Source organism: Lampris incognitus, chromosome 7 (assembly GCF_029633865.1).
Source record: "Lampris incognitus isolate fLamInc1 chromosome 7, fLamInc1.hap2, whole genome shotgun sequence".
Classification (NCBI taxonomy): domain Eukaryota; kingdom Metazoa; phylum Chordata; class Actinopteri; order Lampriformes; family Lampridae; genus Lampris; species Lampris incognitus.
Window position 1 is genome coordinate 55,617,903 of NC_079217.1, and position 27,674 is coordinate 55,645,576.

Genomic DNA, 27,674 nt, shown 5'->3' on the forward strand with positions numbered 1-27,674 from the left:
ATAATAATGTGAATAATAATATGAATGTGTGATAATAATGTGAATGTGTGATAGTAATGTGATTGAAAAACATGAAGCCACGATAGTGTTATGTGCATTCACAGCACTAGGACGGTACACAGTGATTGTGAAAGCGGCGCCAAGGCTGTGCATATGTATATGTGCATATGTATGTGTGTATATGCATGTTTGTGTGTGTTTGGTGCAAGGGGGGGGTGATTTCAATGAATCAGCTGAGAGACCCTGAGATTGCGGCACTTCCCATGGACACACAATGGCCTTTCTCTGTGAAACAATCAAGAGATGGTGTTTTTTTTTGTTTTTTTTTGGCATGCCTTGAAGTCTTTAACAAATTTACTTCCTCTGTAGTGTTGCTGTGACAAAAATGATGGGGAAATTTATTAGAAGTGCACTGGGGAGAGGAGGGGGGCTTCTGGGAAACAGCGGGTCACAGGGACAGACCTGCAGGGCGACTGCTGGCTGCGTCTATTGTACCTTTCTGTGCTGGGACACCAAGGCGACACTGGTCTTATTTAGGTTTATGATGCATCTCATGGTCACAACAAAAGAGCATGAGGTATTTCTTCTATAACTGCTCCTTCCATTGTTCTAAGTTGTTGTTAATATAATAATCACATGTAACTATTCATTTTTCTTACCTCCCACGGCTCACTAAAGTAACCCTGCTGACTCCCACATTCAACTGTGAGAAAGCTATGTCGAATAAAAGTATTATGCACTATGGACATAAAAACAGTATGACCTTTCCAACACCACATTTTTGGACCCGTTAAGACAACAATAATTGGGAAAGAGTCGGCAAACAACAATTGAATACAAACATAATTTCTTTTTTTTTACACCTGACTTGAAAATGAGGCTTCAGTGTTGACCAAAAAAGTTTGAAGTTTGACGAGGAAGAACCGGGGAGTTTTATTTGGGAGAAGTAATATGGTTTCTGTTAAGTTGGGCTCATTGAGTTTATCCAAGGTTTAAAACACGGCCTTTGACGAGAGCACCGAACCCCTGGCAACACTCAGATGATTACATTTATTTACTTTGAATTCAATCTTCATATTTTAAAGATTGTTCGGCTTTTTTGGTTCGGTGACCATATTTTCTTTGTTCTTTGGGTGCTGCAGTATCAAAGTTGTCAAACTTGTCGTGTGACCCTCACGTAACACTTGTCAGTCCACTTGCTCCTGTTGTGGAGAGGTGGCCAGTCAAGCCCGGGTCAGAAATAGGACCGCTGTGCCCCCATTGTTCCAGGGAAGAATACAGGGAACTAAGAGGGTCCCAATGGCGGCTTGAGAACACAGTCCCACAGGTACCTCTCTTCAGCCTCTGTTAACACCACATGCACACACTCATGGCACACAAACACACTAGTGTGTACCTGCATACACATACAAGTATGTGCATGTGCCTACACGGGCACATGTGTGTGCACACACACACCCATCTTCCAGCCAGAGCTGTGGCCGTCGCCCCCGCAAGGCCACAATAATATTGTGAGTTAGAAACAATCAGCGAGCCATTTAGACAAGACACGTGAGGCGATGGTGGTTCCACTCAGAGAGCTGATACAGGCTCTGAGGAGGGAGGCTCTCTGGAACGCTACCAAAGCCTGACTAGTGTGTGGTGGACTGTGGCCACGGCACATAAAAATTAATGGATACTATGAAAAGTCCTTCTTTAAAAAATATGAGCACACAAGTTCATAGGAAGGTGTGCAGTGTTAAAGGGCCTGAAATTGAAATGCATCACACAACAAGGTTTAAAAAATGGTGGGTTTCTCTGTTGCTGTTTATAAGGCGTTGTATTTTGGAGTGCCCTTAATTACAAGCAAATGCAGAGGCTCCAGGTTCAGAGATGACACCTCAGCTGTTCCTTTAAACTGAGTGAGAGAAAGGGAGGGACTCGAGCAAGGAGACTGGCAGTCAGGCACTGGAGTGTGTGTGTGTGTGTGTGTGTGTGTGTGTGTGTGTGTGTGTGTGTGTGTGTGTGTTCCTGACTTATCCTAGTTTTGGGAACACATTTCAGACTAAAGACTAGTTAATTGGGGACAACTTGTCCAACTGAGGATGACAGCTGTGTCCCCAATCAGTAAAAAGTTGATTTTTGGGTCAGTGGGTAAGGGTAGGGATAGGTTTGGGTTAGGGTAAGGGTAAGGGTTAAAGTTAGGCATGTACTTCTGATTGTTAAGGTTAGGGTTAAATGCTAGGGGGTGAATGTAAGTCTATGTAATGTCTCCAAAAGTGACCAAGTAAACGAGTAAACGTGTGTGTGTGTGTGTGTGTGTGTGTGTGTGTGTGTGTGTGTGTGTGTGTGTGTGTGTGTGTGTGTGTGTGTGTGTGTGCCACTGTGAAGGGAATTCCCGCAAACAGCTCCACCCCAACCTTGTGGGCCACCACAGAAAAACAGTGAAAACACACACAAACAAACAATCTGTAACTCAACCCAGAACACAAGGCTCACTGTTTGATTTAACCACGTTGTGATCCGTGTTCTGTATGACCCATACATACATACATACACGGAAAAACTCCTGCACTCACACGGCTTAAGATTCACACACACACACACACACACACACACACACACACACACACACACACACACACACACACACACACACACACACACACAATTGTTGCCAGCAGGCTAGTCTATGGTTATTGACAGACCCTGGTGAGACACAACACTGTGCTGGATGGATAAGATAGTCGGGGTGTGCAAGTTCACTCTGTGAGGGTCAGCCAGCCTCCACACTTGCCACTGTGCACTGAATCCATTCTTACAACAACTGCACATCAAAAAGAAAAAAGAAATAATGCCAAGAAATATAAGATTTTTTAAAAAAAAATATGGATCATTCCTTTTTCAGATTCGGTGAATCCAATCGAAGATTCAAGTCCGTGGGATATCCCCTGAAAACCTCCTTAAATGTTAAGGTCTCAACAATTCCGATAAAAACCTTGACTTTGCAGACGATTAATCGGTACACTTTCCGGACACAGAAATCCCTCTTTATGACCCAGCATTATCATGCTGATTGGGAGCACATATGAGAGGTTTTAAAACATTTCCCCGTGCACCTCTCTTTATTACCTCTTCTCCGACCTATTGTCTTCGATGTGTTCCCTCGATCTCCTTCTCCCTTCCTCATTCTTACTTACAGTTTCATCATATTTCCACCCTTGTCTCCTTCTGGATCCCCCCTCCGTCATAGATGCCATGACCTCTACGGGATCAGATGCTATAATCTAACTAGTTGGTTACCTTGACACGATTAGTCATTAGCAGAATAAACAGAGAGTCACATTTTCCCGGGACGCGCCCTGTTGGACGGCTCCTCTGACGTCCTTCCTCACAGAGAAGCTGCTGGACAGGCATGCTGCGAAACTCTCGCTGTTCGCTCATGTCTGCTTCATGACTCTTCTCTGCTCTAAATTGTAAAATTAGTCATAATAATATCACTTATCCTGTTCACAAGACTCAACACCGTGGAAAAGAAAGCCGGACCCTGCACTGCACTTATCCGGTGCCATGCTTCAAACAGACATTTGCTCCTCAGCAGCAGACGGTGCGAGGCTAGCTGCTGTTACTGTTCTTGGCCCATTGAGGAATCCAGTCACCACAATATCCAAAAAAGGATTGCTACCAAAAATTCTTAAAATGTAAAAATGGTGCATCCACCAAATTAAGAGAAATGCCCACAGCCTTCCTCGCTTACTCTGCTAAGAAATAACACATTATTCAAAGTACCTGCCTGCATGTGGTGCACTTCTCTACTGCTACAAAATTCATTCACCATGTGTATTTGGCAGTCAACATCAATTGGCATACAAACAAAACCATTTAGAGGTTAAGCTAGCAGTATGGAGTCTTTGAATGAGTGTGTTCTACTTTTTCTCATGCTGATGTGGCCCAGATAAATTCTCTTCTAATTGCACAGCTGGTTGCAGCAATTTTAATGAACAGATAACCAAGCCAGCATGCCTCGACTCAGTCCAGTTTAGCTTGGGACATACAACCCGGGGAAAATGCCCACACAGTCTCATGTAATAATATAATTTCATTCAGTTGAACTTCTAATACGTAAACAGCAACGGCAGAGTGAGCTACTATGCCAAACGTGCATCACGTCAATTATCTCCAATTATAGGAATTAACCGTTTGAAATGTGATGATAACATCGGGCATCAGAATGACTGCAGTTGAGTTTTGCATGTTGAGAATTAGTGTAAAACTTGTGCTTCAGTGTGTTTCTGTCATGCATATTTCACAAGTTGAAACAGCCTGTGGTCCAGCAGCATTCGGAGACACTGCCTGAGCACTCCTGGTATTCCCTTCAGCCACCTCATCCCAGCCAATCAATACCACTAATGAGATTAACTCTCATATCCCTCAGCAGAGTCTTAGGAGAAGCTCTGCAGGGCCTCACTGGATGATGTCAATTAGACAGGTTAATCCATGTTCCTTTTTAAATGATTCAGTGCAGAGTAAGAAACATGCTAGTGGCATTTCCATGTTAATTACTCTGATGATCCTATGACAAAGCGAACTGATCAGAGAGATCTCTATGTATATAAACAGACTCCTGGGCTCCCTGGTCCGGCAGACAAATAAGTATACCAGAGACATCCTGACTTTCCAGCATGGAGGGCCAAGGTCTTAAGTGTAACACCAGCAGAGGGTTGCAGGCCAAAAGGATTCCTGGTAGATGTTAATTATTTTTACACGGACAAATTAAAATGTCAGCTTTTCACCTTTATATGATTTATTCATATCCCTGCAGACACACCTTGGAATGAAACATCTTCTCAAAATAACCTGTTGTACCATGCCAGCTTGCAAATAGAATATATATCAAAACTGAGAAAACACTTCAAGTATAAATTAGAGACCAAATATCTACGTTTATCTAAGTTTCAGGAAAACTTGGGGGTTATTTTAAGAAGCTCCCGAGAATTGAAATTTAGATTTGGTTGACTATAACAGTGCAAAGTGACTGTTAAAAAGATTAATAAAGAGGAAGAGCATTTCTCTGTGCTGTGTGTGTGTGTGTGTGTGGGGGGGGGGGGTGATGTATCATAGGTGATATTGTTACTGCTAGTGCTGCCACTAAAGGCCTACAAACATGACCCCTAACCCACTTCTCTCCCATTTTAGTGAAAGATGCAACCGCAGCAATGCAGCAAAACAATGTAAGTCACCATCTAAACCTCTGCCATGAACATCTGACTCAGACAGACAGAGAGAAAGAGAAAACAGAGATATAGAATCATGAACAGGTCCTTAAGGGAAGGGGGAAAAATCTTTTCTCTCTCTTCTCTCATCAATTCCCTGTCTCATTCCCACATCCCCTTGGGGCTCATCATAAAGTTTTATTGTGAACGGAAGTAGGTCAGATATAAGGGGATGAAGGCCAGGTTATTCTATAATGGAACCAAAGAGCCACTTTCACACTTGCCAGGCTAAACGGGGCTTGACAAAGCCTGGGTCAGATGGCAACCTCCACACCTGGAAAATTGAAAATGATAACTCTGATGTCATGTCATCTCTGTTGATGGCAAGATGTGGACACAATCACACAAATTGGGCCCGTGGGAACAAATTTGTAAATGTCTAAAGTACAAGAAGACTGGCTAGTCATGCCTGGCTCTGCCATGGAAAAGTGGGGCGTGTATTATACAGTTTCAGGTTTAGACTCAGCACTTCTCTGTGGCAATGAAAACCTGTCGGGATCAGGCACTGGCTATTTCTACATTTCCAGCTCCGAATTAGGAGCATGGGGAGTCATCTGAACCACAATGAACAATTCATAGTTCTGTAGAGTGCATGCATTAAGGTGCACACCTACTTAAATGTACACATGCATAGAGACAACAATGTAGCTTATGTGCATGCACATACACATATGCATTGACTCACACACACACACACACACACACACACACACACACACACACACACACACACACACACAATGTGCAAACACAACTAGCAATTTGCATACAAAACACACGGACAAATTCATATACATGCAAAGATCATAACAAAAAAGACTTCAAAAAATGTGCACTGACAATGACGCAACTATTACACAAATACATGTATTCACATGCTAGGGCTGCGCACACACACACACACACACACACATACACACACACACACACACACACACACACACACACACACACACACACACTCAGACATTAGCAATAACTGATGGTGGCTTTACAGGACCACCCCATCCAAGCTATTCAACATAGCATTACAGACAGGGCATTGTGAGGCACTACAGTGTGTTTTCAAAAACACTTATGTTGTCCGGAAGGCTTAAAGACGACACACTGAGCTGTGTTGTGACAGTGTGTAATACTTAACAATCACCTCATCATAGCCATATCCGTGACATGTCTGAGCCTTACACAGCCAGCCGAGCAGAACCGTAGTGTTGACAGCAAGTCACACCTCACAGAGGGCAACTCTGTCACTCTCTTTCTCCCCTTCTCCCTCTGTCTTATAAAGGAGTTTGGGTAAATGCTTTTGGAAAGCAGTCTCTCTTTCATTCACTTTATGTAAATAAAGTGCATTATCTACCCTGCAAAATTCTTCCTCCTTTACCGAGGCAGCCGGAAAGGGGTGAGGAAAACAGAGCACATGAGAGGTTTCTGGAGAGAATTGTTCCTGGGCCAGCCTTTTAAAAACAGCGCTGAAACATTTCCCCTAGACATTTCCAATTACATCAGGATTTCTTGTGCCAAACCCTCAATACACAGATAATACTGAAGATCGTGTTTTATTTATGTCACAAGTTGGATCTCTGTCTAACACACCAAATACTCAGACGGTCACTACTGTAGTTGAGTGTATGCAATTGAATAATGAGTTATTTTATTAACATATTTTTACTGCACACATGTTTTTGGGGTGTCTTTTAAGAGTTTTTGCTGGAATTCAAATGTGTCACATTGAACAAGTATCCTAAATGAACCACCCGCAAGAGGTGATGAAAAACATGTCAGTTAGCTGATGAAGTTTTTCACTTGGTTCATGACATGGGGCGCTTACTACACGTGTCAAATAAGATTTAACCCTCATCTTCCCAACGTCTACACGTAGTTCCGTCTTGACTGTGTCTGCAGATGTGTGTATAATCATGGTATGACTAAGGTGAACGGGCCCCTATGTGTACAGCAGGCATCTCTATATACCCAGGTGAGGAGAAGGGGACTGTGACATTCTCAGCATATCTGAGAGTTTATGGCACGAGCGTGACTGTGAAGTGTGCAGAACTATCTTCCCCAGCAGGCCACCTCTGATCCTGCCCTGTGGTCCTCGTACTGCAGAAGCCAATGCACAATTACAGAAACAAAACACAGAGATAGCAAGCGGTCTCTGCCGTGCAGTATGGAGAATGCTGTATTTGTGTGTGTGTGTGTGTGTGTGTGTGTGTGTGTGTGTGTGTGTGTGTGTGTGTGTGTGTGTGTGTGTATATATACATATACAAAATGTGTGTGTGTTTGTGTGCATGTGTATGCATGTGTGTCTGTGGGTCTGCAAGCTCAAGGCAGGGTGGGCCACCTGCTCAGGGGACAATCTGACTTCGATCACGATAACACCTTCTTCTTTTTTTACACAATAGCACGCAGACAGGCTGTCCATTGAAACATAGTGGGAGGCCCTCTGGCAGTAGAACTAAAAAAGAAATACTCCTGAATATGGTATTACACACTGAACTGCTTTCAGATGCTCTTGATTTATCCTGCAAGAATTCAAAAAGCAAGCCTCAACAGTGGGCTCATAACCGCTTGCAAGATAAGATAAATCAAGCGCTCCTCATGTGTTCTTTCTAACTTTTATTTTCGTCTTCTAAATGTATCTGGATTTCATTTCCCCCAGGATGGTGTACCAGCCAGAATGAAACTGGCCCCACTGACACTTTTTTCATCCTGTCTTACCTGATCGTCTAGCTGGAAAGCTGTTACGTTATGTTGCTGGGCCACAGGGGCAAACTGGATGTGCTTCAGCCAGCTCCCGATATCTGGCTTGCTGGCATCCACGCAGAACTTCACATGGCCTGACCCATCCAAGATCTGTGGGGTAGAAAGAGAGAGAGAGAGACGGATCAGACTTTGATCTGTATCAGCCCAGGTTACTGTGTCCAAACACTGACTAACCACATACCTCCCACAGAGAATGAGGACTGAAATGGTAGGAGCAGGTCTGTGGCGTAATACAAACAAATGCCCATGAAAGCTTGCAAATACTTACGGACATGGGGCATACATATACACTCCCTCATACTCAAGAAAAATATGAGCGCGCACACACACACACACACACACACACACACACACACACACACCCTGTTAGCCCTTTTGAAAGCATTTATATAAGTTCACGTTAATTCAGAAAGAACAAAGCCCAAGTATGATTTTCATTACATTATTTGGGATCTGTGTTTTCACCCACCAATGAGACCCACCAATCAAAAGTTAACAGGCCTATAAAAATGACAGTATCCTCTTTAAATAGTGAAATTGTTAATTACATATTTGATATTTTAACAGTGACGTGTAGGTATTTCTTGTCCTAAATGAGAAATAATTATAAAATGATCTGACTAATTTATCTATTATTGTCTATTTTAATGTAATTGGAAATCAAATGTATATATTTTCTGTTTGGAGCATCTGAACACCTGCCTGTTATTTCAGCTGAAAGAACAGCAAAACAGATTTAATGAGGAAATATCCAAAATATTTATAGAGAATTATACTTATAAAGACAGTTATTGTCATTCTTTATATTAATAAAGAGTGTTGTTGTAATTATTTATACCAATAAAGACTGTTATTATTATTATTTATATTAATAAAAAGTTATCATTATTTATACTAATAGACTGTTATTATTATTATTTATATTAATAAAGACTTATTATCATTTATGCTAATAAGGATTGTTATTATTTACAATAATACTGTTATATTATTTATACTATTAAACTGTTATTATTATTTATACCAATAAAGACTTATTATTATAATTTATACTAATAAAGACTTACTTGTTAAAAGGACTATAAGGTCATTGGTAAATCAATCCAAAATCGTGACTTCTGTTTCATTTTCACTTTCCTGTAATTATTCAGTTTGAACTCAAAAAAAAATCTCTACTCGATTTAAAACATCTTCAATTATGAAAGTCAAGTCTTTTGGTGAAATGTATGGTTACAAAAACGGTCAAACTCTTGGTGAGGCTTGACCATTTATTTTTCTATCATCAATTTGTCCTGCTTACAGACTTGAACCCAAACAGAAATAATATAAGACTGTAACATGACAGAGGATAAAAAACATGGAAGAACAACAAAACAACAAAAAAGACGACCTGCATTATTATTATTATTGTAATACCATGATTATTATTATTATGATTATGCACATCGTGTGATATGCTATTCATTGACAGCACTATTCAACGTGTGTCCCATCAGAGAATGAAAGAGCAACATTGTTTCAGATGGGGATATTTAGTATCCATGCTGCTCGGAAACAAACCAATGGCAGGAAACAGTAAAAGTGATGAGGTCTGTGAAGACGTTGGGATGGGAGACGGAACATCACCAAAGGTCACAAATCTGTCTTTGTATAAGCTTCTCATTGAATAAATATAAAGCCTTTGTCTATAGGCTGTTAGCTGTAGCCATTCCTCCGGCTAAACATACAATTTTAACAAGGCTCAGGAGCTGGCTCACAATAAAGCTACTGTTCCATAAGTTGCTGTGCTGGATAAAATAAAAGTTATTCCCGCTGACAGTGTGATTCACCTTACCGTGCTTCGCAAAGGACGCAACGATTAGACCTCTGGCATAATAAAGGATAAAAGTTATTTAGAAAAAAGTGGCGATCGCAACTCCAATATCGCGTCCAGAGAAAGGTTAAATGACCACATAGCACGATTTTCGTCAAAAATAGAAAAAAAAACCTAAAAAAGACCCCAAAACTACAAATTGCCCGGGTTAATTAGTTCTTCTCCAAACATGCTCCTGTCTCCTGCCGCATTTTCCATGAGCTCGGCATTGTCATGGAAGCACCGTGGGATTTTGCTGTTTGGTGTTTTTCTCTCGTCTTCTCGGAAAAAAAAACAAAAAAAAAACAAAAACCCAAAACCGCTGAACGTTTCGCTCTTCGTTCAAGCTCCCGTTATTAGTCACACGCCGACAGACAGCGTCGGCCGGTCAAATCCCTCGGTGTGCGCTCAACAAACCAACTCCAACTTCCCGACTCGTCCGCTCCTCTTGTTGCCCCCCTATGCGCTCCCAGGTGTCCGCTGGCCACCGTTCAACTTTGCTTTTTTTATTCCTCCTCCTCAGTCGAGCTCGTGTAGCCCTTCATGCGTGTGTGTGTGCGCGCGCTTGTGTGTGTGCGCGCGTGTGTGATAGTGAGAATCGAGGATTGCCCACCTACTTCGCGCACCTCGGATCTGTCTGTCTTGTCTGATGCGCGTGAATGTCGATGTGGTGTTTGTGCGCGCGCGCGTGTGTGTCCGTGTTTCACAGTCTCTTAATACCGAGGATCTTGCTCGCGCATCCACAGAGAGCGATGCGGAGCAGTCCGGACTGTCCTGCTCTTGTCTTCATCGGTCGGAAGCGACTCACCCCGCAGTAAATTTTAAAGGGACAGCAGAGGGTCCCGGGTTGAGATGAGAGGGGTCAGGGAGAGGTCGGGACGGGCTTCTGCTAGGGCTGCGCGCGCACACACACACGCACACACACACACACACACAGTATAGGTTTTACGGGATGCTGATGAGCCAATGCGATAATTACAAGAAGGCTACAAACCTATACAGCTCGATCGAAATCCTGCACGCGCGGCCAAAATGTTGTTATAACCCATCCCAATACACTAACGCACGATTTCTTAAGTAGTAATTAAACGTTTATCACAGACTCCAAAGTATCAGCTCAGCGTGGGTTTATAAAGTTTTACAAATGAAAAAAAACTTTTTTCCTTGACAGTGTTTGCTTTACTGGCCTCTGCACACCTGCTTTATACGAGACAATGTGGCACGAGGCAGACAAACAGTGATGAAGGGAAGTGAATGGAATTAAAACAGATTTTTGTACATAATTTACCATTCCAAACCACCAAAAGAGAGGCTTCTTTATTTCATTTCGCTAAGGGTTTTTACTCGTTTTGCGATTATAGCCTCGGATTTTCCGCGTTTGATCCACGACCATTATTTCGAAGAAATAGCGGTGCACGGTTAAGGAGCCTCCTTGGTGTCAGTAGAAAAAAAAAGAAAAAAAAGAGGGGGGTTATTGAGTATAGCTCATAAAGCGAGAGAGGGGACAGGGAGTTGGCTGATGAGAGCAGATGATGATGGATACGTCTCACACTAACCGCTGCCTGACATTGACCTTCCATCCCAGATAATGCCCATTGTTTTATGAAATCGCAGAGCAAATGTGCAGGAAGGACAGGAAAAAATCATGTGTAAATAAGGCAGGACCTCGCCACCGATTCCCATCGTATGCCCGCTCCTTGAGAACCGCGGAGAGACCCCGGTCCGCCGGCCATTGATTTCCTGCCTCTCCTCGACTTGTCCATTGTTGGACCCCTTTTTAATTTAGCCATAAATTGGGAAAGCTCAAGCCGAATGAGCTGTTCTATTTTCTTCCTGTCAGGATGAGGGATTTGTTTTATGATGCATTGTGTATTAAATACAAGTAATCTGGGAAAGTGATTGCTCCATGGCCTCTCCCGACTCTGATCGGGGATCCTGATAGAGAGAGAGAGAGAGAGAGAGAGAGAGAGAGAGAGAGAGAGAGAGAGAGAGAGAAGGAAATATCGGCTGATAAACGTGGGGAGGTTTGTGGTGTGACCGGGGGTAGTGGGGATACTAGTAGCACGTGCTGTGCTTCTCAGCCCGGTCAGCAGATGGCGTGCTAGCGCGCTCAACCGAACGAACTTTAAATTCTGACAGGACAGTTACACTTCAGATTTTGGGATAGTGATAAAAAGGACACGCATCTTCGTTAAGTGAGAGTCTAATTGCATTTTTTGTTTGTTTGTTTGTTTTTGGAGGGCATTCATACGAGAGAAGTGGGGGTTACATGTTTGAAGGATGTCTTGTGATTCATCTTTGGGGAAGGGGCGTCAGTCAGACATAACGCATAGAGTTATTATTGAGATGGGGGTCATTGCTTTGTGCAGCAGCCCATCCCCATATTAAGGCGTCACATTGCTAGATGGGACATGAAAGATTTAGTTATACGAGCCTGAATACATAATCACCTGAATGGCCCACTATAAAGGCACATTGAAGCGACGCTGAGAGCGCGCGCGCGAGAGAGATGGCTGTAAATTTAAAACACTTGTTCGTTTGTTAATAAACCTCTTGAATGATTCGGAAAATGCAGTCTTAATTTATATTTATTTGAGCAACCCCCCATAAACACCACACTGATATGGCGAGATGAAATAGGTCTGTTTCATCTGAATTATATGCCATGCCTTTTTTTTCATAATGACTTTGACAATACTAAACAGACTACGCTGCGGAAAAGCTGTTTATCAACAAATTACACACCAACACATGCATGCTGCAGGGTATGTTCGTTCATATATCACACCACACACCATTTCATACTCATTTAAATAGACTCTTAAACATACAGCATTCGGGATAATGTTTAGTGCTCTGTGAAATTCTTCAAAAGGAGGTTAAATACCCCGAAGGAGATGCGTGCTTGTTTCACTTGCAACATAATAGCTGATTGTTTGGGGAATTCGGTCACGTGAAGAAAAAAAAGGCCGAAATCAACCCAAACACAAGTATAGTGATTTTGCGTCATTGCTCGGAGATGCAGGCTGCTATCAGTGTGTCGACAACTTTGCAAATTCGTGTGTCTGTAAAAGTGGATGTGACTGTCACGTGTTGGTGCAGCGTGGGACGAGGTGAGCTGAGACAGGACAGGCTGGTGTACGGAGGGAGTCCCGTACCGACTCCAGATTGCTGCTGCGTCGCCGAGGGGGCCGGGCCGGCGCGCAAAGGGAAACGCTTGGTAGGCCTATAAGGTGCATTCCAACACATCCTCCAAGAGAGGGAAAAGTGTGTGTGTGTGTGTGTGTGTGTGTGTGTGTGTTTGTGTGAGAAAGAAAGAGAGAGAGAGAGAGAGAGAGAGAGAGAGAGAGAGAGAGAGAGAGAGAGAGAGAGAGAGAGAGAGAGAGAGAGAGAGAAAGAAAACGGGAAAGAAAAAGAAAATATCGCAGCCAAATCCACATGAAATAGCTCCACCATTCATGGAGAGACCTCCCACTGACACCGGCGAAAAGCTGCATTAAGTCTCCATCATGACTCTGTATGCAGACTGCCCACGGCGCAATTTATTTTGGTGAAGTGTAGGGCGGTTCAATCAAGTGGCAAAAACTCATTTAAACTCGAACTTTTCAATGCGGCGTATTACAATCAATTAATCAAATGTCCGCTGTCATAACATGAGAAACATTTACAAGGCCTACCGTCAATGTTTTTCATGTTTTAAAAATGACATTTGCCGACTTTGCAAAACAAATTATCCGACATTCTCCTATCAATCTTGACAAAACCGAGACGACAAATGTCGAATCCGTCTGTTTGTGCATACTAGTCCCTGTTCCACGGACGTGTCAATACGGCCCGCGATTACCATTAAAACGGCGCAAAGGAAATGAAAGGGGAAAATGTAAATAAAAAATTTCCTCGGGTCTGGAAGTAGGCCCGTTGTGAGAGCGTGTTAATCTCCACCTCAGTAATTTGGTTCTGCTGGAGAAGACAGAAGCCCCGCTGCTGTGCCCTACACTTCATAAATCACTGCTTTATGTGGACAAGGTCAGCCGCCCCCCCGGCTCGGCCCGGCCCCTGCGAGAAACGCAGCGCGCACGGCCATGTTTACCCGGCCGCCCGGGGGCTCTCAGGACCAGACCAGCTCACTTCTAATTACTCTGGATTATTTTCATTTGCAGGGGTCAGTCAGGCAGTGAGAGAGAGAGAGAGAGAGAGAGAGAGAGAGAGAGAGAGAGAGAGAGAGAGAGAGAGAGAGAGAGAGAGAGAGAGATGATTTCTTAACACATGCCGTGGCCTTTGAGAGGCATGAATCTCTGCGTGTTTTCTGAATTAAAAACCATCATTTTGGCACGGTCCGTCTTTACACCCCTCGCCAAGAGCCCCCTTAAAGAACAGGTCAGTGGTTTTGTCTCCACAACAGGCTTTATTTTACTCTGAAATGCAGACCACATGCATACAAGAAAAAGAGAGATCAATTGGCTCAACAATGCCAAAACGACGCGTAATTGTTTCTGCTATGTTTGGTGGTAATTTTTTAAACTAATACATATGCCTCACCAGCTTCAACAGAGTTAATTACAATCTCAACACTGATTCCCTGTTCTCAGCTATGACCAGGGGCGCAAACAGTCCATGCGTAAAAGCTGGGCGCAAAAAAAAAATTTGCCAGGTGAAATAAGCGTGACCCACTTCTTGGAAATCTCTTGAAACTTGGCCTCGCGGAGTCAGTTTGATATTACGGGGTCTAGCTGCCCGCACTAAAATGGTGGTAAATACATGACGGGACGTGACCAGGCATTATTATATACAGTCTTCGATTAAAAAACATGCATTTAAGTATGGGACTGTGATTGGAGAGTGTGTTCATTAAAACTGAAAACATCCAGAGAGGTCTTTCTTTTTGTATCTACCCAGTGGGTGCCCCTGCCTTGAAGAGTGGTCCTCGGAATGCGTCGTTGCAGAGGTGTGCGTGTTTGTGTGTGTGTGTCGGGGGGGTTGCAGAAGCGTTAGCGAGGCAGAGGGAAGTAGGCTTCAGGCTGTGGTAAGCACAGACACTTCCTTCGCGGAGCCTCAGCACACAGGGCAACACTGTATGTGGGCTACGGGGTGCGATAAAGCTGCCCCGGAGTCAAAGGTGACGTTTTTCAAACATAAATTTAGAGTGGCCATGCATACATACATGCATACATGTGGAGCAGGCTGTGGAAACTGAAACAAGCTACACAACCAACTGCCCCACCCCCCGTCCATGCATGGAGAAAGTGAGAGGCCATTAGAGCATGTTACTGGTCGCTGCATGCGCGGGGGGGGGGGGCAGTTTGGCTCTTAAACGCTCATAGATATCATCTTTAAAAGGACTTTTTATGCTCAAGAGCAGAAGTGAGATGGAAGTGGACACACTGCTTTAGATCTCCGAGGAACAAGTGCCGCACATTCATCATGTTCATTAGGCGCTCTCGTGTTTGAAGTCGGAGCGCTGCATGGCGCAACAATGTGCTTTTTATATACCGTGTCAAATTGGGGGGCTAATATTTTAATGTTGCGGTATATTGTAAAGAGTCGTTCTTCTTGTCCGGCGTGACAAGTCATCATGCCGCGTTTACGAAAAGAAAAAAAAAGTGGAATGATCAAAGTTTTGAGAGAGGAAGTAAGGGGCTATTTTGTGGGTCGCATGTCCCCTATTATCTTGGGGCAAAGACGTTATTCTCACAACTAAACAGAGGAGTAAAATACCCTGAAAGACAAAGAATAGTCAGACCTCTCAACGAACGATTACAAAAAATGACGTCGAAAAAGTATCGAAGCTATACGAGGAGACATTTTCGAGTAAAGACCGTGTTAACTGACGCTTTTTCCTGTGGCGAGGCAGGTGTAGCTACTGACGTAAATGCGCATGTGTCGCTGAAGCGTATAGTCAACTGAAGGGTTGATCAATTGCTAACATTCCATATTTGTCCGTTTTTTTTTTTACTTCAAAGAAGTAAGCTGATCCATAACTCCCATGATTCTGAATGACAGAAAATATGAGAAAAATGCAACCTTTGGGGTAATGGGAATTTTGGAAGATTTACTTGTACTTTTACAGTGTGTGTGTGTGTGTGTGTGTGTGTGTGTGTGTGTGTGTGTGTGTGTGTGTGTGTGTGTGTGTGTGTGTGTGTGTGTGTGTGTGTGTGAATATGCCTGGCCAAGTGGGTGGTTTGCCAGACATTAAATTTATCTATCCATTAGTTTATTTAATCATCAATTATTTTCCTGGAGTGGCTAAGTTAACATGGCCGATCAAATTCCAGTCGTCTAGCAGCTAACCTGAAATTTCAGACCAACATGCAACAGGTGTAGTCAACTGCCAATACAGAGTGGCCATGCAGTAATCAGTTAGGATTACATGAAATGTAACAACCCAAAACACCTGTATGTCAACCATCTTACTCCAAACATAAGGGCACGACTAACTCCTATTTAAGGCTTCAATGGCTTTCAGTTGTAAGAGCAAAAGGCTTCTGGGTTAGGCCAAGGATTATATTTAACCCTCGAGTGTGGTGCACTGCTGAGTACAGGGCACATGCTGCTGCTGCCACACTATGCCTCTGACATCCAGGTCAACACTCATCAAAATGTGGCCATGAGGCACTATTATAGGAAACACAAACACACACACACACACTGATCAGTCAGCTCACAGATACATACATGACTAGCATGGACATTATCATACATGTGTGTACATATACACTGTGCAAATAAGCACTACCAGAAACCAGAAATAGTCAAAGTATGTGTCTACATCTTTGTGTGTGTGAGAGAGAGAGAGAGAGAGAGAGAGAGAGAGAGAGAGAGAGAGAGAGAGAGAGAGAGAGAGAGAGAGAGAGAGAGAGAGAGAGAGAGAGAGAGAGAGAGAGATGTGTTCACATGGCTCTAGCCTGTGATAATGCAATTGCAGTGTGACACATTTCAGTAGTCAGACTTGACTGAGTCATCAGACATGTGCATCAATACTCTGAAGGTTTTATTCAATTCCAAACCAATCATTCTGGTGTCACACACTTTTGGGTTAATATTCTTAACTGTGAGGCCCAGGGCTAGGCAAAGATAAATCAGTTTTTATGATGGGTTGTTATGGTTTTTATGGGACTGGGGTTGTGAGGGACTGATTTGGGGATCAATCACCAGCAGGTGTCTGCCGAATGTGGGGGTGCTGTAAGGATCGATTGGGGATCTGCAGCTGTGGCGATGGAATGGAGATATGTCAAGAGAGGGTTTGGTGATAGGTGTGCTTATGCCTGTGCCTGTGCATGTTTGTGTGTGTGTGTGTGTTTGACAGAGAGAGAGAAGGAAGGGAGCAACAGAGGGATGGGGTATGATGATGATGCATGTGTGTGTGTAAGTGTGAAATAGAGAGGCAGAGGGTGAGGTATCTGGGCTGCAGCAGTTGATGGAGGGCAGCTGGACTTTGACCAGACCATCTCAGCTCTTAGCAGAGTTTCACCCTTTTCTCGCTCTGCCTCTCTTTCAATCCTCTTCTTTATCTAGATGGCACTTTGGAAAATCCCATTGTCACAGAACATTAACAAAGACAAAACCCCAGACAGGCAGCTGGAGATGACTGGCCACACGCAGAACATCCCTCACACTACACACTCTCACTTATTGACAATTTGCATGTTTTACTCTGGTACTCTACGAGAGGTGGCGGCACAGTGGCGCAGTGGTTAGCATGGTCACCTCACAGCAAGAAGGTTCTGGGTTCGAGTCCTGGGGTAGTCCAACCGTGGTGGGTCATCCCAGGTCGTCCTCTGTGTGAAGTTTGCATGTTCTCCCTGTGTCTGCATGGGTTTCTTGCGGGTGCTCCAGTTTCCTCCCACAGTCCAAAGACATGTAGGTCAGGTGAATCGGCCATACTAAATTGTCCCTAGGTATGCATGTGTGTGTGTGTGTGTGTGGGGGGGGGGGGGCTGTGATGGCCTGGCGGCCTGTCCAGGGTGTCTCCCCGCCTGCTGCCCAATGACTGCTGGAACAGGCTCCAACATCCCCGTGACCCTGAGAGCAGGATAAGCAGTTCAGATAATGGATGGATGGACTCTAGGAGAGGCAAGCAATGCAGTTGTGCACCAAAGACCGCAAACAATTTGTACACAGATGTACTATGCATTCATACTTTGAGGCAATCAAACACGCATACCTCACATTTTTTGAACCATAGATATTGTCAGTGTACCCCCCCCCCCCCGTCTGTGTTTCTCTCTCTCTCTCTCTCTCTCTGGACACTGTGTTTATACACATTCAACATCTCCCCTAACTGTCAGACGGCAGCTTCCTCTGTGCTGTCAGCGGAGCCGGGCTGAAACAAAAGACGCGACGAACAAGGCCCACAGTTTCTGAATCAAAGGAAGTTGGTGCTGATTACACTGCCCCTGCAGCAGCATTCCCATCCTCTAAACCCGCACACTGGCTGCCAGGTCCAAACCATGCGACCCAGCACTGAGCGAAAACCTTCACACAACCCCACCCTGAGCCTCTCTCCTCTTCCTCTCCTCTCCTCACCTCCGTCGCCTTTTCCTTCCCTTTGCTTTTTCTTTCCCTCTCGTCTCTTCTCACCTTCTGTTCCGTTTTATTCCTCTTGTTCCTCGTCACCTCTTCTTGTCCGTTTGAGTTTAATTTCTCCTCTTATTGTTTCCATGTCTCTGTGTTTTCTTTCCTCTCCTTTCCCCGTGCATCCTTACTCTTACTGTACTTTACCTTCACCTTCACTTTCTCCTCTCCTCTCCTCCATACACAGACAGAGCAGCAGGCTCTCCGTGGTGCAGGAGGAGAACATTCCACCTTCTTCACACCCTTACCTCTCTATCCCTGATGAATGCCTTCACTTGGCTTGTTTACACGATAGGGAGGTTATTCATAATCAAGCTGAAGAGAATATGTACACACTGTGGACATCCCAATAGAGGGCAACGTATTACATTTCTGTTTGTTTGACAGGAGGGCTGTCTCTCTCTCCCCCCTTGACGTGAAGACCCCCATCCATTTACCAGAGGGTCGTGACCCCAGCAGCACTCCCCTCTCTCTCTCAAGTGCTAACACATATTAAGTAAATTAAGAGTCTCTTCAGGCCCGTAGGAGACAAACGAGCTTCTTAAACACTGGAGGAGTGGTGGTTTGATCTGGTGTCGGCCAGTGTTTACGATGCAACCGCGTCGGTCGTGTTTGTGATCTTACCCCTCTGAGTGTGTTTATACTGTGGCAGGGATGGCCCCTGTGTTTGAGCCAGGTGCTGAAGCTCTGTGTCTTCTGTTTGAAAGACAGAAAGAGAGAGAAACAGACAGACAGACAGATATATATATATATATATATATATATATATATATAGGGAGAGAGAGGGGGGGTGTCTGTGCATGAGTGTGTATATATGCGAGTGTGAACTTACATGCCTGTGTGTGTGTGTGTGTGTGTGTGTGTGTGTGTGTGTGTGTGTCTTGTCAAGACAGCATTACCAACCCTAGCTACTTCAGAGGTAGACCGTGTGTGTGTCCACTTTCCCATCAGGAGCAAGGCAGGTCACGGTGTCTCCTCTCATTCATTCTCCTACATCTCTCTCTATCTCTCTCTCTCTCTCTCTCTCTCTCTCTTCTCTCTCTCTCTCTCTCTCTCTCTCAGTGATTATAGCTATCATGGCCACTGTGAAGAAAAACACTACATCTGGGAAATGTAAAAAAAACACGGGGGGGGGGCAAGAGAGGAGGGAAGCAGGACTGGCTGGGTTGTGGTAGTGGTAGTATGTTCACACGTACACGTACACACATGTATGTGTGTACGTATATGTGTGTGTTTATATGCGGAGGGGGGGGGTTATAGGGCCCCCGGGGTGGGTATAGGGGGGTTGGTAAAGGCTTCAGAGGTTGGTGGTGGGGCGTGCATGGAGAGAGGGCCCTGGTGTAATCTTGGTGCTGAATAGACGAAGCTTCTTAATAGAATCCCGTCGTCCGGCTGCCACCGAGAGAAACAAGAGCCGTAATGGATGGGCTCGGGTCTGCGTCTCACTCCTCCACCCCACACACACACACACACACACACACACACACACACACACACACCCTTCCTTGTGACCCCTGCGTTGGTCAGAAGTAAGAGCTAAAGAAGCATTGTAGCCTCAGGCCTGATTGAATGGGGAGGGAGCGAGGGAGGGACGGAGGAGGTGGTGGCAGGGTGGTGGTGGGGCGAGGCAGCCTGCGCTGATGGACCAATTTCCCACTACTGCGAGCAGCAGAGCTTGATTGATGAGGGCTGGCGCTGGTGAGAGGAGGCCCATCACATGCGATCACATAAATACTTATTCAGCTCGAATTGGGCCTGACAAGCCTTGCGACAGCTTTGTGCTGTCACAGATATCATTTGAGGGAAAACGCTCCATTAATCATGCGTAATTAACTTTTCCAAAGGGAGGTTCTGCTTGGAATCAGTAGTAACCTACTCTCCACGCAGATACAAAAATTCCCAGCATTTTAACTGGGATTGGGGGAAGCCTTATTAAAAACTAGAGGCAGTTTCCCTTGAGTCGCTCCGTTTGTACAGGAAACGGCTTCATTAGTATCGGTTTAGAGCTCTAATGGGCTCGATACAAAGCCTCCTCTCTCTTCCACAGCCATGCTCACCGGCCTTACAGTGCAATATCCTGTGAACGCACGCGGCCATAATGTTCCCTGTTTGAAGTCAGAGCAGAACCCATCTGAACGCCTGCCACTAGTTAACTACCTTGACCCTCCCTTAAAGCAGTGTGGCAGAATGAGCGCCAGAGAGCCCAACAAGCTTCATAGTTTCTCTCTCTCTCTCTCTCTCTCTCTCTCTCTCTCTCTCTCTCTCTCTCTCTCTCTCTCTCTCTCTCTCTTTCACACTCTTTCTTTCTCTTGCCTGGCCATTGGTACCCTCCCCTGGGAGCAACCTGGACCAGGGCCCTTTTGTTTTAAAGCAGTGGACCAAAGTATCAAGCCTCACAATCAGGATAAGACACACACACACACACACACACACACACACACACACACACACACACACACACACACACACACACACACACACACACACACACATCTCTATTTAGTTTGACTACCACCACTACCTCATCTAATCAGCATTCCTCCCTCCACACTCCCATCCTGCCCAGCCCCGCCTGCTTCGTTGGCCTGCCGGTGGCCCCTGTGTAAAAGTGACCAGCTGGCATCGGAGCAGACAGAAAACAATGAGGGTATGGCCAGTTGGGTGAGGGGCTGAATCCCCAACTTGGGTGCATGGATGCCCATACTAAAAAAAAAAGAAAAGATTGTTTTAATATTACATCAGTTACTGAGCTTCAATCAAAGCAAGATGCTGCATTTAATGCCACGAGGAAGAAAAAAATGTTTAAAAAAAGACGATTTTCCAGAGATAATGTATGGTTTTCACTGCAGAAAATGTTCATGTAGAGACAATAATTACAACTTTGTATGACTTGATATTGGGAAAGCACTGGGAGTCGTGTAGAGACCGAAAGTCACGCGAAGTGTTTATTGCGTCTCTTCTATAAATGTGTCAGAATGGGGGGGGTTCAACTACAGACACATCTTCTGTTCTCGCTCATGCTATGTTGCATAGTATTCTCTCACAAAAAGAAGAAGAAGAAGAAAAAGAAAACACCACTGAGTAGTATTAACTCCATTTTTCATTTTGACAGTTGATTCATGTCAGTCAGTGTACAGGGCTCTATACAAACACACACACACACACACACACACACACACACACACACACACACACACACATGCACAAATACGCAAACCAATTTGCATGTGCTAACACATGTTGGCAGATGAACACAGAGACACATTCACAGACATGCACAGACACACACACACATACACACACATACAAAGAGCTCAAGGTTCAGTAGCTGCTCCTCAACTGGCCATCTCAGAGTCATTTCCTCTAAACGTCATCATCACTTCATCAGGGACGCGACTCATTTCCTGTTTGCTAATTAGTTCTGTCTGGCTCTCCTGAGTCAGAAAGACAACATAGTAAAACACTAAAATCATCTTCCACATACAGATATAACATTAACAGCTCACACAAACTCACACAGGAATCGCCTGGATAACCTTTCATAAGGATTACAAATAGAAAAAAAAATCGATAAAAAATGGAGGAAGGGTTTTGTGAAATTTTCAAGACAAGATAACAGGGAATTGTTTGCGAAAAATTTTTAATACATTTTATTAAACATGTTGTATAGTTAACGGGTGTGAGGAGGGTGTGTGGCATCCCTGACTGACCTGGTCACACCTTCAGAGGGGTGTGTGAGCTGCAGGATTGGCCCTTGGATGCCACTTCAGGGTGCCAATACAAAGGAACCAGAGGTTAATTTATCTATCCCATATGTACCTTGGACTGACAGTTTTGCATTGTATGTACTTAATGACTTCTTGTCTGGGCAACTCAAACACTGCCCAAGACCTTTTTTTTTTTAATATTTTTTTCGATTCATTTGTTATTTGCATTTGTTATTTGTATTTGAAACCCTGTTGGCAAACATCATATGACAGTAGATATACAGTATGGACTGAAATGAACTGAACTGAATCAAACTGTAATTGAGCTGAATGGAATAGAATTGAGTCGAACTAAACTGAACTGAAAGCAAAGTCAATAGAGTTAGAGTTAGAGTTGACAGCAGAGCCAAAGTTTATAATCGCCAAGATTTTGTGGACCTGGTTTTAACCTAGCAAACATTCTTCATCATGAGAGATTATCTCCGTTCGTTGCCTATTCCATCTGACATACCGCCAGTTTGGCAGTCACTGTTGGATGATTGCTAGTGAGATGAGTGTCGGGCCTGAGCTGCAGCCGGTTTTAAACTATAGCATGGACAGTTTGTGCTCTACAACCGGTCAGCAGCCCTACAGAAGAATGGACATGAGGGTTTTTTGGTCAGTCGGGAGCCTTAGCAGGTGTAGCTGGACCTGAGAGCTATTTTCATTAGTTATTTGCTGCATTTGTCAATTTTACTCTCATATCGCAGGCAGCCATACCAACATGTACCCTGTCTCTGCCTAATGACAGAAGCTAAGCAGGTGTGGGCTTGGCTAGTACTTGGATGGGAGACGTCCCGGGAAAACGGAGTTACTGCTGAAAGTGGTATTGGTGGGCCAGTAGGGGGCAATCCTCCCTCTGGTCCTAATCCCAGTGCAGTGACAGGGACACTGTGCTGTAGGGGATGCCGTCCTTCAGATGAGACGTTAAACCGAGGTTCTGACTCACTGTGGTCATTAAAGATCCCATGGCACTTATTGCAAAGAGTAGGGGTTCCCCGGTGTCCTGGCAAAATTCCCAACCTGGCTCTCTCCATCTGGCCGCCTAATCATCCCCCTGTGCAATTCACTCAATGATTCATCCCTCTCAAGCTGATGTGTGGTGAGCGTTCTGGTGCAAAATGGCTGCCGTGCATCACCCAGGTGGGTGCTACACATCGGTGGTAGTTGAGGTGAGTTACCCCCTTCAATGTGCTTTGGGTGTCTAGATAAAGTGCTGTATAAATTTAATCCATTAACTAGCAACTAGCTTTGATCCCTCAGGTAAATATTTTGGATCTAAAGCCCAGGCAAGGTGGGGTAAATGGTTAAGAGTCATATATTACAAATGGTTAAGAGTCATATATTACAAATGATGTATCAACTTTTGAAGAGGTAAATATAAACTGGGCATGCTTTAAATAGTTCTGAATTTCTCAAAGATACGTGTTCAGTCATATTTTAGTACAGGTATGAGACTGTCCAACAATCCTGTACATGTTTGTGCAGGGGACAGGGGGCTGGACCAAGACCACACGCAGATGAGGAGAGGAGCGGTGAAGAGGAGCAGAGGAGGAGCACTAGAGAAAGGGCTAGTGGGTGAAGGGTCAAGTACACTCGGTCAGCTTAGTTTGACTTAAATGAAGAGGGAGACAGAGAGGGAGACAACAATAAGTGCTTGTGTGTCAGGGCCTTGCAGACAGCAAAGCCTCTCTGCACTTCATTGGCAGTCTCTCACAATAGCCTGGTTTCCACTAGAGGGCCAAGCAGGGCTTAACCTGGGCTTACTCACTATTATGTGTAAACCCAAAAGCATGAATTCTTCCAGATTTATTTTATTTTTTTGTCTTCTCAGTAACAGCAATGACTTGTCTGTTCAGAGTAAGGAAGGGCTTAATTTGTGCCGGATCCGGATCAGGTACCTCCTGCTCACATCGAGCATCAATTCCGAAGGATCTGGCATGTTATGCATGCATTTAAAAAAATGTATGCCAATCTGTAAATGTTTTTCATGAAAAACAATGCAAAAGGAGCATAACAAAATGTCTTTTTGAGAAAATCACTAGCAAAATTTGAAATCGATAGTCATGCTTTGGAGTCATAGGAGGTAGCTTTAACGATTTAGCAGCTGGTGGCTAATTTCAGACAGAGGGCAAGCAAACCACACATGCAAACACAGCACAATATATATAGAGGAGCACACGCACAGTAAAATATCACGTGTTTCACACATTCCTCCAAATTCACCTATAGGGTCTCCACCTACAATCAGCAAAGTGAATCAGCTCAGTCAGTACACATGATATTTAGTACACTGTAGGTCTTCTGGCTTAAGCAACATGAATGCAAACCATAGATGGCACCCCTCTGGAACATATCCATTTTGGGAGTAGGTCCATCCTTTTATGATCCTTAGTTGATGCTCAAATTACACTTTGCAAAATGTATTTTCTATAAGATATTGAAGGTCACCTACCTCCATTGACTGTCAACATGACACACATTTCTTCTTGTGAAGAAAAGTGTGAAGAAAAGTAGCTCATGCACAGTTCTGCTGTAGTGACGATAACTCTAAAGAGACTATCTGACTCCTTAGTATTTGATTTCTTATCATATCATGTTTATTTTTTATCCCCCCTCCCTCCTCAATTGTATCTGGCAAATTACCCCACTCTTCCGAGCCTTCCCTGGTTGCTGCTCCACCCCCTCTGCTGATTTCTTTTTTTTATTGAGGGTGGCTGTGGAGCTTTCTTCCAGCCTTCAATGAATTCACTGTCTGTCCAGAACAACACTGCAGAAGCGGTGATGACTGCAGGGGCAGTGCTATTAATTTCAGATGGTGGCAAAAAGCAACACAGAGCTACGTTGGAAGTTGCCCTGCACTGGTATGGATTTGAACGTCTATTTGTTTAGCATTGGCACACTGCTGCATCTTTCAGCTTCTTTCACAGAGAGACAGCATGCAAGGTTTGCCATCGTTACCTTAGCACCAACAATATGCCGCTCTTTAGCCTACTTTACCAAAACACTTTTTTAGTCTTTACACTATGTCCACCTAATTCCCCCTCCTCATGCCAACCTTGCTGGATCCATCACAACCTCTTGGTCTGGGAGTGGAACCTCCTAATTTATGAATCAAGCATTCTCGAATAGCACTGTCCATTCCCTATTATAAGCAAGTTGAGTTGGTCTTGCCCCTAGTAAGCCCTACTTGGCCCCATTGTGGGAAAGCGGCTGTTGTGTGAGCTCTTATAACACTTAGATGTCGGCTCCCAGCTCAGCTCTTTCCTTCAGGACGGATGATTGGCTGACACTCAGGGTCAGTGCTCCTCTCACATACAGATAGAGGATTACAGGAAGGGGGGTGTGTACTGAGGGGAAAGTTGGCCAGTGGATGTTGTGTGTGAGAGTACAGGCCTGTGGCAAAGCTCAGGGTGAAAGGCCAGTCTGCACTAGTGATGCACGGGTCAGCTCTGGAGCCATCCGAACCCACCTGCCACTTTAATCGACCCGCCTGCAACCCTACCCACGGTAAGCAAACAGACGTCAGCGGATCTGCAACCAGCCGCTTTGAATTTCTTTCCCTTTCTCGTAGATTTATCCTGTTTTAGTAAGCTAATATTGACTGTACGTATTGACCGGCTTAGACCACCAGATCAGATTTTTATTTTAATTATTTTTTTCATTTTGTGATTCCTACTGTAACTTGGCACTTTTATATTCTAATGTGAAGTTTCACACAAGATATGTAGTGCTGTGGTTTTGTTTCTTGTTTTTTTTTGTGTATTGTAAAATGTATAATGTAGTAAATGTAAAATCTGTGATGGCCTGGTGGCCTGTCCAGGGTGTCTCCCCGCCTGCCGCCCAATGACTGCTGGGATAGGCTCCAGCATCCCTGCGACCCTGAGAGCAGGATAAGTGGTTTGGAAAATGGATGGATGGATGAATAAAATGTATCTGTGCCTTACTGTCTTGTGTACACAAGACACCTATGTAAAAGAGTTACTAACTCTCATTGGACCACCCTGTATAAATAAACATGAAGTACACGTATACTTATTAGGTTTGTATTTAGGCATAACACTGAAACACAGAATATTTATCTAGGCTTACTGTGTGTGTTACAGATGGAATGGATCAGATAAGCTCATTTGATGGGCTATTAGGCTATAAAGACCCTAACCCTACAATGAAAACACAGCTTGGGGAATATTTGTGGAATTTAATTGTTTGCTGTTTGTTGCTCTAAACTGCAGGTGGAGTTTATGCTGTGTGTTTGAGGGAATTGAAATAGACCTGCATCTGATCAGCGCATCTGAAGCAAGTTTGATACGAACTTGAATTGTCGATTGCAAAGTTGGGATGAAACCCTGAATGAATTGTGGAACTGTGAATTACTGTGTAATCGAAATGTCCAAAAGAATGGGAAAGGCGTCTCAGCGCGCACGTGTTGTGCATGCATTGGCTGCTTAGGCAGGCTTAGACAGGTCAGGATAAAATATCTGAACGTAAACAGCCAAGGTAGTTTAGGGATATTAATTAATATTTATTAATTGATTAATTAATTAATAATAGACCTGACCCACCTGCAATTTGCCCAAACATCACGAATATGTTTTTTTTCAGCCTGAACCCGCGGGAGCCGCAGGTAAAACTGCAGGTTCCTCAAATTTGAGTCAGCCACCTGCACCTGCACGAAAGCCTATGTTTACATGCAACCAATAATCTGATTAAGGTGCATAATAGAATTAGGTGATAGTTCGATTAAAGTGTCTACTTGTGTTTGCAATAATGCTATCTTTTCAATAATCTGAGATTACAAGTCTCCTTGGAAAGTCATACAATGGAACAGAAGTGAAGTTGCGGTTGAACTTGCTTCAGAGATTGTGTTTGAGACTTTTCAGAAAATATCTCCATTTCTGTTCTTTTAGCCCCAAAACTTTAGGATATTAAGCTCCTTATTTATTTTTGTTAGCGTGAAGGTTGTTTCAGTCCTGCCTCTTGGATGTGGTCGTGTACTGTCGCTTGCCATGTTGTCCTTTGTCTATCGTTTCTGGGTCACATGGTGGTAATGGTTTGATGCGTGTGCAAACAAATTCTCCGCAAGAACTCTATTAAGGTGTATACAAACCACAGTAAACTGAATGATCAACAAAAAATCAAGCTCTGTTCACTGTGTTATACCTGCTTTAATTTAGACATAAATTTGATGATAGTTCAATTAAGGTGTTAACATGGCAGCCTTAATCTGATTAACATCTAGTTTTTAATTTGCATGTAAACACAATGTGTGTTATGTGTACACTACCGTTCAAAAGTTTGGGATCACCCAAACAATTTTGTGTTTTCCATGAAAAGTCACACTTATTCACCACCATATGTTGTGAAATGAATAGAAAATAGAGTCAAGACATTGACAAGGTTAGAAATAATGATTTGTATTTGAAATAAGATTTTTTTTACATCAAACTTTGCTTTCGTCAAAGAATCCTCCATTTGCAGCAATTACAG

At 43.9% G+C, this 27,674-nt stretch overlaps 1 protein-coding gene across 3 annotated transcripts in view; it reads right to left on the reverse strand.

The window, feature by feature from the left end:
- mecom (MDS1 and EVI1 complex locus) overlaps positions 1 to 27,674 on the reverse strand; it is a 112,788-nt gene that overhangs the window by 24,976 nt on the left and 60,138 nt on the right. For 2 of the 3 annotated variants that reach the window (XM_056283056.1, XM_056283054.1), the window contains exons 1-2: positions 9,845 to 10,311; positions 7,971 to 8,105 (exon numbers count right to left, since the gene is read on the reverse strand). The exons of the other annotated variant lie outside the window; for it this stretch is intronic. The gene's annotated coding sequence lies outside the window, so the exon portion shown is untranslated. Of the gene's footprint in view, positions 1 to 7,970; positions 8,106 to 9,844; positions 10,312 to 27,674 lie in introns of those variants that run through there. 3 annotated transcript variants of the gene reach the window in all.